At 48.7% G+C, this 14,079-nt stretch overlaps 1 pseudogene; it reads right to left on the bottom strand.

Moving 5' to 3' along the window:
- Positions 1-5,594: 5,594 nt before the first annotated feature.
- On the bottom strand, positions 5,595-5,712 carry LOC126238607 (5S ribosomal RNA; annotated as a pseudogene).
- Positions 5,713-14,079: the final 8,367 nt, after the last annotated feature.

Consider the following 14,079-nt stretch of genomic DNA (forward strand, 5'->3'; position numbering starts at 1 on the left):
GATGCTTCCGTCCGACAGCATTCCGGCAGCATTCCGGCAGCCCGAGGGCAAACGGCATAGCCGATATTGGAAACACCCCACATCTCCTCCACAAAGGGAATCCAAAGATTGCGAGGTGCCGGGACTAGCAGCGTATTTAACACTAAATTCTTCTATAATCTTCATATTGTAATGATGCTCTAAGCCCCCCTTTTCTAACTCCGACTTTTGCTGTTGCACATGGATTAAGAAGAAACGCGAACTGACTGTAATTGACCCTGCATGTGGAGTAGAAAAGAGTTTGGTACCTGCAATAATTTAATTTGATAGAAATTAACTTGATAAAGGAAAGTTTCATTAACGTAGTGAGAAATGAAAGGGTTGCTTTACCGATCCACAGAATGAAAGTTCTGTCGAAAATAACTATTTGATTTATTATGACTAAACTTAAAATAATAAACGGAACACATGAAACATTTACAACACGTCAAATTGGATACTCAAATAAATACTGTGAAGGTGAAGTTGTCCATAAACTAGATTGTGACATTTATGACCAAGTGGTATGTGGAGCCAATTCCTTGCAACTCAGATCTTAAGAGAAACATCCAGCCAACCCAACATTAATTGCTGCTACAGTAGTGAGAAGTCAGACAATGAACATCCAAGACAGAACCACGTTAGAAAAGACGTGAACAGGCGCGCTCTGCTGAGCTCTGATTGTCACAGAGCAAAATTCCCTGATTTGCCGGTGCTGCGGACATACATTACCAAGATGTCTTCTTAACTTCAAGGACACGATTGGCATACCGGAGGCGACGGTTGGTTGCTTCGACGTCCCGTCGCGGTGAGGATAATGCCTCTGAGGGAGAAGAAGAAGGCTCGCTACACAATCACTGACGGTACAGTGAGTGATTTTAACAAGCGAAATCACACAGTAACTCCGATACAATCAACTTTAGCCAAAACTGCTCAAGACGGACAACATAGGTCGCTTGTACACAGAACGCTCAATTGCCAACCGTACTCGGAAAGTTACATTGAAGCCGAAACTTCAGCAACTTCGTCAAACAGTTACAGTTAAATGAAAGTCTATTAGATAGCCAACGGAAGGCAGGCTGTCCAGAGCAGCGAGAGCTCAGTGTTGTAACCTACTCCGACCGAAAGGCGAGAGCCGACTCCCTCAAGAGCACCCGTACGACCCGAACACAGAACATTCCCGCCCTGACGACAGTGGCCGTGGTTAAACGTTTCAATCAGCAACTCGAAAACCGGCGGAAAATTCCACTCTATTGCCGACGCACTACTATTCCACCAATGGAGATACTTGGCGCCAATTTCTGCGCCGATTTTGCTACGTCTCGGAGCTATCCCCTGAGCAAGCCAATCACAGTTACGATTTTGCAGAAAACGCGGGAGTTTGCCCGCCAAGACTGCCTGGGATCACAAGTCATTCACACGCCTCGCTGGTAGCCCATCAGAAAGTGTGTTCACTAAGCTTCTGCAAAGTAACGGAATCTCTAGCCCCAGCCGCTCCGTCAGGCCCCTGTGGGCGTGTCGCCCCCGCTCTTACGACAATGTCGACGTCTGGAAAGCATCCACTCGACTCCCTCACAACCGTCAGCTTAACACTTTCGAGATCAGCGAACCCGCCTGTCACCGGACCACCCGGGTGACGTGAGACGCGGCGTGGGAAGTCCGCGTGTGAAGGAATAGCAACTTTTCACCGCATGCAATTAGAGAGGAAAGTCGATTTACTCAGAGTAAGATAGAAATATGAGAGGGGGCTCATGCCACCTCTCAAGACTTTCGCACGAGGTCCGGTAATGTCACGATGACCTTCATCTTCGACTGTAGCGGTCCTCTACTCATTGAGCTTCAATCAATGCACAGCACTGTGACACCTTGCAGAAACTGTGGCGTGCCGTAAAGTCAAAACGTCCGGGAATGTGATAGGACGGAATCATTCTGTTGCACGATAACGCCCGCCACCATGGATGCTACGCTTCATCGATTTGATGGGAAAATGTGCAAAATCCTCCGCACAGCCGGATTTTCACCGTGCGATTTTCACATCTTTGGCGATCCGAAGAAAGACGGGTTCAGTTGGACGAGGAAGTGCAAGAGTGGGTACAGTTGCAGATCCGTCAGCGACCGACCGCGTTCTACTCGTCTCCCCGTGGGATAAATGTCTTAAGGCGTGTGCAGATTGCTTTTGAATGAAACTATTCAACGGTCCCGTTGTGACGGGTGTTTGGTTTTCATTTGACTGCCCCTTACAGCATTAACCGCAGCTTTATCTCTCTCGCTGTGAGCATAATAGAAACGAGGAATAGTATTTACATTTAATCCGTTGCGTAATAACGTAGCTCACATCCAGAAGCCACGAGGTAAGGCCGTGCGCGGAATTTCAAACAGCAGAAGCAGCCCCATTACTGGCGAAAGTCCGGCTCCTCAAAATAGTCCCGGTCCGCTGCAGGCCGCGGAAATGAGGAAACAGTCGAGACGGCGGGGCATGAATCACGCCGCGGGGAATATCGAGCGCGACCCCGAGAGGCCGGAGCCCGGAGCCCGCAGCGGCCGCGAGTGGCTCGACGTGATGCGAATAAATGCGCCCCGAGATCCGCCGCGCCGCCAGTAATTGCTGCGCAGGGACTGGCGCGCCAGTCTCGAGGGCACCGGCGCCAGCTCCGCTACAGGTTTGCCTCACCGTTCGCCAGCCTCCAAGCTACACTTGTACTATTTTTATGAAAGCAGTTTGCTTTTGTACAGGAGTCAAATACACCATATTATTCCCTACTTTTTTGGGTACAAAACCGTATTTTCCAGCGTAATCTCCTCTCATTGCGACTCCATTATGCCTCCTTACTGGGAGGGCCTACATGCCCACGTGGTACCACTCTACTGGTCGACGTCGGCGTCAACGCCTTGCTGCATCAATGACCTCTCTATTATCCACATGCTGCTTCCTGCGGAGAGCATCCTTCATTGGGTCGGACAGATGGAAGTGGGAAGGTGCGAGGTCCGGGCAGTAGGGTGGACGAGGAAGAACTGTCCTTTGAAGATCTGTGAGTCCCTCTCGGATGCGCAGACTTGTTCAAAATGTACTTATATGGATATGTCCGAAAGAACAGACACCACGCCGGCCAGTGTGGCCGAGCGGTTCTAGCCGCTTCAGTCTGGAACCGCGCGACCGCTACGGTCGCAGGTTCGAATCCTGCCTTGGGCATGGATGTGTGTGATGTCCTTAGGTTAGTTAGGTTTAAGTACTTCTAAGTTCTAGGGGACTGATGACCTCAGCTGTTAAGTCCCATAGTGCTCAGAGCCATTTGAACCATTTGAACAGACACCTCAGAGCCATTTGAACCATTTGAACAGACATCACTGATGACCTGCAGCTGTCTAGAACGAAATTACAATTCAACGGGGACAGGTGAAAATGTGTGCCCCGACCAAGACTCGAACCCAGGATCTCCTGCTTACATGGCAGACGCCCTATCCACCTGAGCCACCGAGGGCACAGAGGATATTGCGATTGCACGCCTCCCGCGTGACCCACATTCTCACCTTGTATATCCACACACTACATTTGTACAGTTCCACCCCAACACACTCATTACTCGTGGAAGACATTCTTACCAAGTCCCGTAAGAGTTGGGGAAATATGTGTGCACCCGCTCAGAAGAAGAAGGTCGTGTCCGGTATTGACAGAACTATATACTTATATGGATATGGATATACTTATATGGATATGGTGGTTCCAGAAACCATTGATGACCTGCAGGTGTCAAGAACGAAATTACAATTATGTTAATACCTTCGGCTGCTGACGGGCATTGATATATATCAACGGGACAGGTGAAAATGTGTGCCCCGACCATGACTCGAACCCGGGATATCCTGCTTACATTGCAGACGTTCTATCCATCTGAGCGAACTCTTACGGGACTTGGTAAGTAAGTCTTGAGTGAGTAAGTAAGTGATGAGTGTGTTGGGGTGGAACACTACAAATTTAGTGTGTGGACATACAAGGTGAGAATGTGGGTCACGTGGGAGATGTGCGCGAGATAGTCCCTGCAGTCGCGCTATCCTCTGTGTCCTCGGTGGCTCAGATGGATAGAGCGTCTGCCATGTAAGCAGGAGAGCCCGGATTCGAGTCCTGGTCAGGGATCACATTTTCACCTGTCCCCGTTGATATATATATATATATATATATATATATATATATATATGTGTGTGTGTGTGTGTGTGTGTGTGTGTGTGTGTGTATCAATGCCTGTCAGCAGCTGAAGGTATTAATATAATTCTAATTTGTTCAAAATGGTTCAAATTGCTCTAAGCACTATGTGACTTAACATCTGAGATCATCAGTTCCCTAGACTTGGAACTACTTAAACCTAACTAACCTAAGGACATCACACACATCCATGCCCGAGGTAGGATTCGAACCTGCGGCCGTAGCAGCAGCGCGGTTCCGGACTGAAGCGCCTAGAACCGCTCGGCCACAACGGCCGGCGAGCAGACTTGTGTAAGTTCTTGTGTTGTCATAGAGCAGGAGTTCGTTTGCATTTCTGTGGTGAAGAACATGCTGAAATTTCAGGTGCGAACCACAAACGGAATGAATATTTGAAAAAATTAATGACTGAATATACCTTTATAATTTCGCACACCTTACGCTCTTTGTTGATATTCTTTGAAATAAAATTGAAAAATTCGGTCCATTTTGAAAAAAAAAAGTACACGAGCAGGATTCGAACACAGTACCTCTAGCGCGGTAGCTGTGAACCTTCACCGCTGCGCCACGCTGACTTTCTCGAAATACGTGTAATATTACGGATATACAAAGCGCGCAATGAAGTTCAAAATCGATTTTCTCAAAACCAAGGCCCGTTGTTACAAAAACCGGATAGCCAGGTACTCAGGGCAAGTGTCTCTACAACATATTTGAAGCGCATCAAAATCCGTGATTTACACTATGATTTACACCTTGTCAGAGAAGTAATACAGCTGCATGTTTTCGACTGCGCATGCTGTGATGTGACGTCATCCCTTCCGGCACAAAACCCACGAGAAAGAAGGGTCGTGAGACATACGTCACAGCACGTGAAACTGCAGATCTTACTCACATGAGTTTAATAATTCTTGACTGCGAGTCTAAACGCATGCAAGTTCTCGATAGCAACGACAGAATTATGACCTTTAGAGAGTACCTTTCCATTAAATACTGATTTCCCGTGGGCCCTGCACGGAGCCGAGCGTTCGCGAAATGTGACGGACAAACCGACTACTGTGACGTCACAAGTTCGTTTCAAGCCCCTTTACCTCGTTGGCGCCGTTCCTGCACTACGAGCACAATGTTACGCATAGCACCAGGTCCATATTTTTCTGTGAACTAAACTGAACTAAACTACACCCGAACATGCCATGAGGACCCAACAGTACCGGCCGACCCCCTTGTCATCCTCAGCCCACATGGGTCAACGGATGCGCATACGGAGGTGCATGTGGTCAGCACACTGCTCACCAGGCCGTATGTCAGTTTACGAGACCGGAGCCGCTACTTCTCAGTCAAGTAGCTTCTCAGTTTGCCTCACAAGGGCTGAGTGCACCCCGCTTGCCAACAGCGCTCTGTAGACCGGATGGTCACCCATCCAAGTGCTAGCCCAGCCCGACAGCGCTTAACTTCGGTGGTCTGACGGGAACCGGTGTTACAACTGCGGCAAGGCCGTTGGCTTTTCCTTGAAATTGCGTTAACGTATTGTGTAAGCGTAGAGTATGAGGGGTTTTGAAATACCATATGTCGTAGCAGATGTGTGGGCAAGTGGTTGGTTGCAATGTCTGGCAATTTTTTGGCCCTGTTCCGAATTCTGTCACTACCAACTTACCTTTTTCTCCTTCTATTTTATTCCTCACAATTCTAAACAGTTAATTATGACATTTATATAGGGTGAGTCACCTAACATTACCCCTGGATATACACTCCTGGAAATGGAAAAAAGAACACATTGACACCGGTGTGTCAGACCCACCATACTTGCTCCGGACACTGCGAGAGGGCTGTACAAGCAATGATCACACGCACGGCACAGCGGACACACCAGGAACCGCGGTGTTGGCCGTCGAATGGCGCTAGTTGAGCAGCATTTGTGCACCGCCGCCGTCAGTGTCAGCCAGTTTGCCGTGGCATACGGAGCTCCATCGCAGTCTTTAACACTGGTAGCATGCCGCGACAGCGTGGACGTGAACCGTATGTGCAGTTGACGGACTTTGAGCGAGGGCGTATAGTGGGCATGCGGGAGGCCGGGTGGACGTACCGCCGAATTGCTCAACACGTGGGGCGTGAGGTCTCCACAGTACATCGATGTTGTCGCCAGTGGTCGGCGGAAGGTGCACGTGCCCGTCGACCTGGGACCGGACCGCAGCGACGCACGGATGCACGCCAAGACCGTAGGATCCTACGCAGTGCCGTAGGGGACCGCACCGCCACTTCCCAGCAAATTAGGGACACTGTTGCTCCTGGGGTATCGGCGAGGACCATTCGCAACCGTCTCCATGAAGCTGGGCTACGGTCCCGCACACCGTTAGGCCGTCTTCCGCTCACGCCCCAACATCGTGCAGCCCGCCTCCAGTGGTGTCGCGACAGGCGTGAATGGAGGAACGAATGGAGACGTGTCGTCTTCAGCGATGAGAGTCGCTTCTGCCTTGGTGCCAATGATGGTCGTATGCGTGTTTGGCGCCGTGCAGGTGAGCGCCACAATCAGGACTGCATACGACCGAGGCACACAGGGCCAACACCCGGCATCATGGTGTGGGGAGCGATCTCCTACACTGGCCGTACACCACTGGTGATCGTCGAGGGGACACTGAATAGTGCACGGTACATCCAAACCGTCATCGAACCCATCGTTCTACCATTCCTAGACCGGCAAGGGAACTTGCTGTTCCATCAGGACAATGCACATCCGCATGTATCCCGTGCCACCCAACGTGCTCTAGAAGGTGTAAGTCAACTACCCTGGCCAGCAAGATCTCCGGATCTGTCCCCCATTGAGCATGTTTGGGACTGGATGAAGCGTCGTCTCACGCGGTCTGCACGTCCAGCACGAACGCTGGTCTAACTGAGGCGCCAGGTGGAAATGGCATGGCAAGCCATTCCACAGGACTACATCCAGCATCTCTACGATCGTCTCCATGGGAGAATAGCAGCCTGCATTGCTGCGAAAGGTGGATATACACTGTACTAGTGCCGACATTGTGCATGCTCTGTTGCCTGTGTCTATGTGCCTGTGGTTCTGTCAGTGTGATCATGTGATGTATCTGACCCCAGGAATGTGTCAATAAAGTTTCCCCTTCCTGGGACAATGAATTCACGGTGTTCTTATTTCAATTTCCAGGAGTGTATTTCGTAAACCACATCAAATACTGACGAATCGATTCCACAGACCGAACGTGAGGAGAGGGGCTAGTGTAATTGGTTAATACAAACCATAAAAAAAAATGCACGGAAGTATGTTTTTTAACACAAACCTACGTTTTTTTAAATGGAACCCCGTTAGTTTTCTTAGCACATCTGAAGATATAAACAAATACGTAATCAGTGCCGTTTGTTGCATTGTAAAATGTTAATTACATCCGGAGATATTGTAACCTAAAGTTGACGCTTGAGAACCACTCCTCCGCTGTTCGATCGTGTGTATCGGAGAGCACCGAATCACCTAGGGATCCAAAGGGAACGGTGATGGACCTTAGGTACAGAAGAGACTGGAACAGCACATTACGTCCACATGCTAACACCTTTTTATTGGTCTTTTTCACTGACGCACATGTACATTACCATGAGGGGTGAGGTACACGTACACACGTGGTTTCCGTTTTCAATTACGGAGTGGAATAGAGTGTGTCCCAACATGTCAGGCCAATATATGTTCAATGTGGTGGCCATCATTTGCTGCACACAATTGCAATCTCTGGCGTAATGAATGTCGTACACGCCGCAGCACATCTGGTGTAATGTCGCCGCAAGCTGCCACAATACGTTTTTCATATCCTCTGGGGTTGTAGAGACATCACGGTACAGATTCTCCCTTAACGTACCCCACAGAAACAAGTCCAGAGGTGTAAGATCAGGAGAACTGGCTGGCCCATTTATGCGTCCTCCACGTCCTATGAAACGCCCGTCTAACGTCCTGTCAAGGGTCAGACTAGTGTTAATTGCGGAATGTGCAGGTGCACCATCATGCTGATACCACATACGTCGACGCGTTTCCAGTGGGACATTTCCGAGCAACGTTGGCAGATCATTCTGTAGAAACGCGATGTATGTTGCAGCTGTTTGTTACAACACGCAACTGAACGTCGGAGGTTTCAAGCGTCAACTTTAGGTTACAATATCTCCGGATGTAATTAACATTTTACAATGCAACAAACGGCACTGATTACGTATTTGTTTATATGTTCAGATGTGCTAACAAAACTAACGTGGTTCCACTTAAAAAAACGTAGGATTTTGTTAAAAAACATACTTCCGTGCATTTTTGTATGGTTTGTATTAAACAATTACACTAGCCCCTCTCCTCACGTTCGGTCTGTGGAATCGGTTCGTCAGTATTTGATGTGGTTTACGAAATATATCCAGCGGTAACGTTAGGTGACTCACCCTGTATATTTTTAAATAATTCTATGTATATTCTTACGGGTATTACCCTTGTAAATGAAAAAACCATGGACGGTCTTTACAAAAGTCGAATATACCAGCAAATTTAGTACGAATGTTTTTGCCATGTCGGTTACCACAGCAATTAATTTACTGCTCCCCTTCTATACAAGGGAGGGGTGTGGGGGGGGGGGTGAGTGAGCCGTGAGTTAAACAAATCTGGGTGTTCTACGAGCATTTCCATGAAGTGAAAATACACAAAGACGAAAAAATTAATTTGCATTGTTTTTAATTTAAATATTTATTAATAACAACTGGTGTAAAAAATACGTGAGAAATAGTATTTGAGACGGCAACTGGAGTTTTGTGTACAATATGTGATTATAAGTAAGACGACGTCCTTTTTAACAAAATAACATGTATATTGAGCATATATTTGATGATTTTTTATATTTAAATGACACAGGTATTCAGACTGAACGAAAAAAGGCCGAAACGAGATTCGAACCAGCGATTATGTCTCAAGCTCTGCCTATTAATTTTCCATTTTTATGTACTTTATATTTCACGAAAATGCTTGTAGAACACACACATTTGTCTAAAAATTTGCATCGGCCAGGAATCGAAGCCAGACCCAACCTGCCTCTCGCTCCGCCGCCCGCCCTGCGTAGCAGGGCAGCATTTTACTAAAGAGCCAAGGTGCCTGCTCAAAAGGCGCCCTGCTTTAGGATATTAAAGACGCTCGAAAAGCTTCAAACTCGATTTTCTCGAGAATTTTTTGAGAGCTGATTCGCTTAATTGGTACTTGAGTTCTGAGCTTCTGGTACCACAAACATAACAAATTACAAATTTCCGAACTCCGTGTGGGCTTATTGGCAGTTGCATCTGAGTACTAGGCACCTCGGCGCTCTTCTACTAAGACTGTGTTCCGTATCTCGGTGGACACAGTACTTACGTATTCGATACAATCGAACTACCGGGATTGAACAAAAATACGGAAATACCACGAGAAATCCATGCTTGTACATTACTGCGGATGCTAGCCAAGCCAGTAGGTGGCCCTGTTTTATTTGACCACGAATAGCAGCGATGTAATGTCCTCAGTACGTTGCAAGTGCAAGTCGTGGTTAGAATATTGGTTCAAATGGCTCTGAGCACTATGGGACTTAACATCTTAGGTCATCAGTCCCCTAGAGCTACTTAAACCTAACTAACCTAAGGACATCACACACATCCATGACCGAGGCAGGATTCGAAGCTGCGACCGCAGCGGTCACGCGGTTCCGGACTGAGCGCCGAGAACCGCGAGACCACCGCGGCCGGCGGTTAGAATATTGCTCTATGCGATTTGTAGGAGGTCGGTGAACTCGAGCTCGGGCAAATGGTGCTCGTATGGTGCGTGTTCCGTAATCAAGGTAATCGAAGTGTTTGGTGTTTCATCAGGCACCATATCGAGGACTTACACCACGTCACAACTCAGAGGAAAGTGAATGTTGAGTGATCGTGACGGACTGTTACTGAAGAAAATCGTGACGAAAGATAACAGGACGTCAATTGCAAAAGTTACTGCAGAACTGAATGTTGCACTCGCAAACCTTGTCAGCATCAAAACAACAAGAAGAGAGCTCTATACGCAGGATCTTCTACATCTACTTACATACTCCGCAATCCACCATACGGTGCGTGGCGGGGGTACCTCGTACCACAACTAGCATCTTCTCTCCCTGTTCCACTCCCAAACAGAACGAGGGAAAAATGGCTGCCTATATGCCTCTTCACGAGCCCTAATCTCTCTTATCTTTGTGGTCTTTCCGCGAAATTTAAGTTGGCGGCAGTAAAATTGTACAGCAGTCAGCCTCAAATGCTGGTTCTCTAAATTTCCTCAGTAGCGATTCACAAAAAGAACGCCTCCTTTCCTCTAGAGACTCCCACCCGAGATCCTGAAGTATTTCCGTAACATTCGCGTGATGATCAAACCTACTAGTAACAAATCTAGCAGCCCGTATCTGAATTGCTTCTATGTCCTCCCTCAATCCGACCTGATAGGGACCCCAAACGCTCGAGCAGTACTCAAGAATAGGTCGTATTAGAGTTTTATAAGCGGTCTCCTTTACAGATAAACCACATCTTCCCAAAATTCTGCCAATGAACCGAAGACGACTATCCGCCTTCCCCACAACTGCCATTACATGCTTGTCCCACTTCATATCGCTGTGCAATGTTACGCCCAAATACACTCCTTGAAATGGAAAAAAGAACACATTGACACCGGTGTGTCAGACCCACCATACTTGCTCCGGACACTGCGAGAGGGCTGTACAAGCAATGATCACACGCACGGCACAGCGGACACACCAGGAACCGCGGTGTTGGCCGTCGAATGGCGCTAGCTGCGCAGCATTTGTGCACCGCCGCCGTCAGTGTCAGCCAGTTTGCCGTGGCATACGGAGCTCCATCGCAGTCTTTAACACTGGTAGCATGCCGCGACAGCGTGGACGTGAACCGTATGTGCAGTTGACGGACTTTGAGCGAGGGCATATAGTGGGCATGCGGGAGGCCGGGTGGACGTACCGCCGAATTGCTCAACACGTGGGGCGTGAGGTCTCCACAGTACATCGATGTTGTCGCCACTGGTTGGCGGAAGGTGCACGTGCCCGTCGACCAGGGACCGGACCGCAGCGACACACGGATGCACGCCAAGACCGTAGGATCCTACGCAGTGCCGTAGGGGACCGCACCGCCACTTCCCAGCAAATTAGGGACACTGTTGCTCCTGGGGTATCGGCGAGGACCATTCGCAACCGTCTCCATGAAGCTGGGCTACGGTCCCGCACACCGTTAGGCCGTCTTCCGCTCACGCCCCAACATCGTGCAGCCCGCCTCCAGTGGTGTCGCGACAGGCGTGAATGGAGGGACGAATGGAGACGTGTCGTCTTCAGCGATGAGAGTCGCTTCTGCCTTGGTGCCAATGATGGTCGTATGCGTGTTTGGCGCCGTGCAGGTGAGCGCCACAATCAGGACTGCATACGACCGAGGCACACAGGGCCAACACCCGGCATCATGGTGTGGGGAGCTATCTCCTACACTGGCCGTACACCACTGGTGATCGTCGAGGGGACACTGAATAGTGCACGGTACATCCAAACCGTCATCGAACCCATCGTTCTACCATTCCTAGACCGGCAAGGGAACTTGCTGTTCCAACAGGACAATGCACGTCCGCATGTATCCCGTGCCACCCAACGTGCTCTAGAAGGTGTAAGTCAACTACCCTGGCCAGCAAGATCTCCGGATCTGTCCCCCATTGAGCATGTTTGGGACTGGATGAAGCGTCGTCTCACGCGGTCTGCACGTCCAGCACGAACGCTGGTCCAACTGAGGCGCCAGGTGGAAATGGCATGGCAAGCCGTTCCACAGGACTACATCCAGCATCTCTACGATCGTCTCCATGGGAGAATAGCAGCCTGCATTGCTGCGAAAGGTGGATATACACTGTACTAGTGCCGACATTGTGCATGCTCTGTTGCCTGTGTCTATGTGCCTGTGGTTCTGTCAGTGCGATCATGTGATGTATCTGACCCCAGGAATGTGTCAATAAAGTTTCCCCTTCCTGGGACAATGAATTCACGGTGTTCTTATTTCAATTTCCAGGAGTGTATTTAATCGACGTGACTGTGTCAAGTGCTACACTACTAATGGAGTATTCAAACATTACGGGATTCTTTTTCCTATTCATCTGCATTAATTTACATTTATCCATATTTACAGTTAGCTGCCATTCTTTACACCAATCACAAATCCTGTCCAACTCATGTTGTATACTCCCACAGTCACTCAACGACGACACCTTCCCGTACACCACAGCATCATCAGCAAACAGCCGCACATTGCTATCCACCCTATTCAAAAGATCACTTATGTAGATAGAAAACGACAGCGGACCTACCACACTTCCCTGGGGCACTCCAGATAATACCCTCACCTCCGATGAACACTCACCATCGAGGGCAACCTACTGGGTTCTATTACTTAAGAAGTCTTCGAGCCACTCACATACTTGGGAACCAGTGCCATATGCTCGTACCTTAGTTAGGAGTCTGCAGTGGCGCACCGAGTCAAACGCTTTCCGGAAGTCAAGGAATATGGCACCGTCTGATACCCTTCAACCATGGTTCGCAAGATATCATGTGAAAAAAGGGCGAGTTTCGTTTCGCAGGAGCGATGCTTTCTAAAGCCGTGCTGATGCATAGACAGCAACTTCTCTGCTCAAGGAAATTCATTATGTTCGAACTAAGAATATGTTCGAGAATCCTGCAACAAACCGATGTTAAGGATATTGGTCTGTAATTTTGAGGATCCGTCCTTCCACCCTTCTTATATACAGGCGTCACCTGCGCTATTTTCCAGTCGCTCGGGACTTTACGTTGGGCATCTTGCGGTGCGAACTGGAATCGCAAAAGCACTCACCGGTTATACTAATGCCCGTAACACGAGAAAGCGATGCCGATGCCATAAAACCTGGGGTACTGGGCAATGGGACACAGTCATGAGAGTTTTGTTGTGTACTGCTTCGAAATTCTGGCCTAGTTTATGTCCAGAGAGTGAAATAGAGCGGAGGATTGGGTGATGGACTGCCATATCGTGAAACTCAGTGGGTCCCATGGTTACTACGCCAGGTCACATTACTGCCAAGGATTTTGTCTGATCACGCACATCCCATGGTACAATGTTCGTTTCCCAATAGTGATGCTGTATTCCTAGAGTGCAATCAGCTCGCACCGACCAGGACTGGTTTTTTAAGCATGTGAATGAATTTTCGCATCTCTTCTCGCCATCATAGTCACCAGATCTCAGTGTTATTGGGCCTTTGTGATCTACCTAAGAGAGAAAGGTGCGTGATCGCTACCCACTTCGGTCCGGCACAGAGTTTTAATCTGCCAGGAAGTTTCATATCAGCGCACACTCCGCTGCAGAGTGAAAATCTCATTCTGGAAACATCCCCCAGGCTGTGGCTAAGCCAATTATCCGGAACATCCTTTCTTTCAGGAGTGCTAGTTCTGCAAGGTTCGCAGGAGAGCTTCTGTAAAGCTTGGAAGGTAGGAGACGAGGTACTGCAATAACTGAAACTGTGAGGACGGGGCGTGAGTCGTGCTTGGGTAGCTCAGTTGGTAGAGCACTTGCCCGCGAAAAGCAAAGGTCCCGAGTTCGAGTCTCGGTCCGGCACACAGTTTTAATCTGCCAGGAAGTTTCAGGTATAACCTTACCTCACTGCGTTAACATAGTAAGTCAAGTATATTACTTGAGGCAGCATAACAGACGCCGAGCAAATTCACTAGGCTTTATTCATGCAGTATCTGACAATAAGACCATTGCACGACACATTTCGACCCCTGGGGGCTCGTCTTCAGGTGCTTGATGAGCCTACATCATTTTTCTAATTTAGGTTA

Source organism: Schistocerca nitens, chromosome 2 (assembly GCF_023898315.1).
Source record: "Schistocerca nitens isolate TAMUIC-IGC-003100 chromosome 2, iqSchNite1.1, whole genome shotgun sequence".
NCBI lineage: Eukaryota > Metazoa > Arthropoda > Insecta > Orthoptera > Acrididae > Schistocerca > Schistocerca nitens.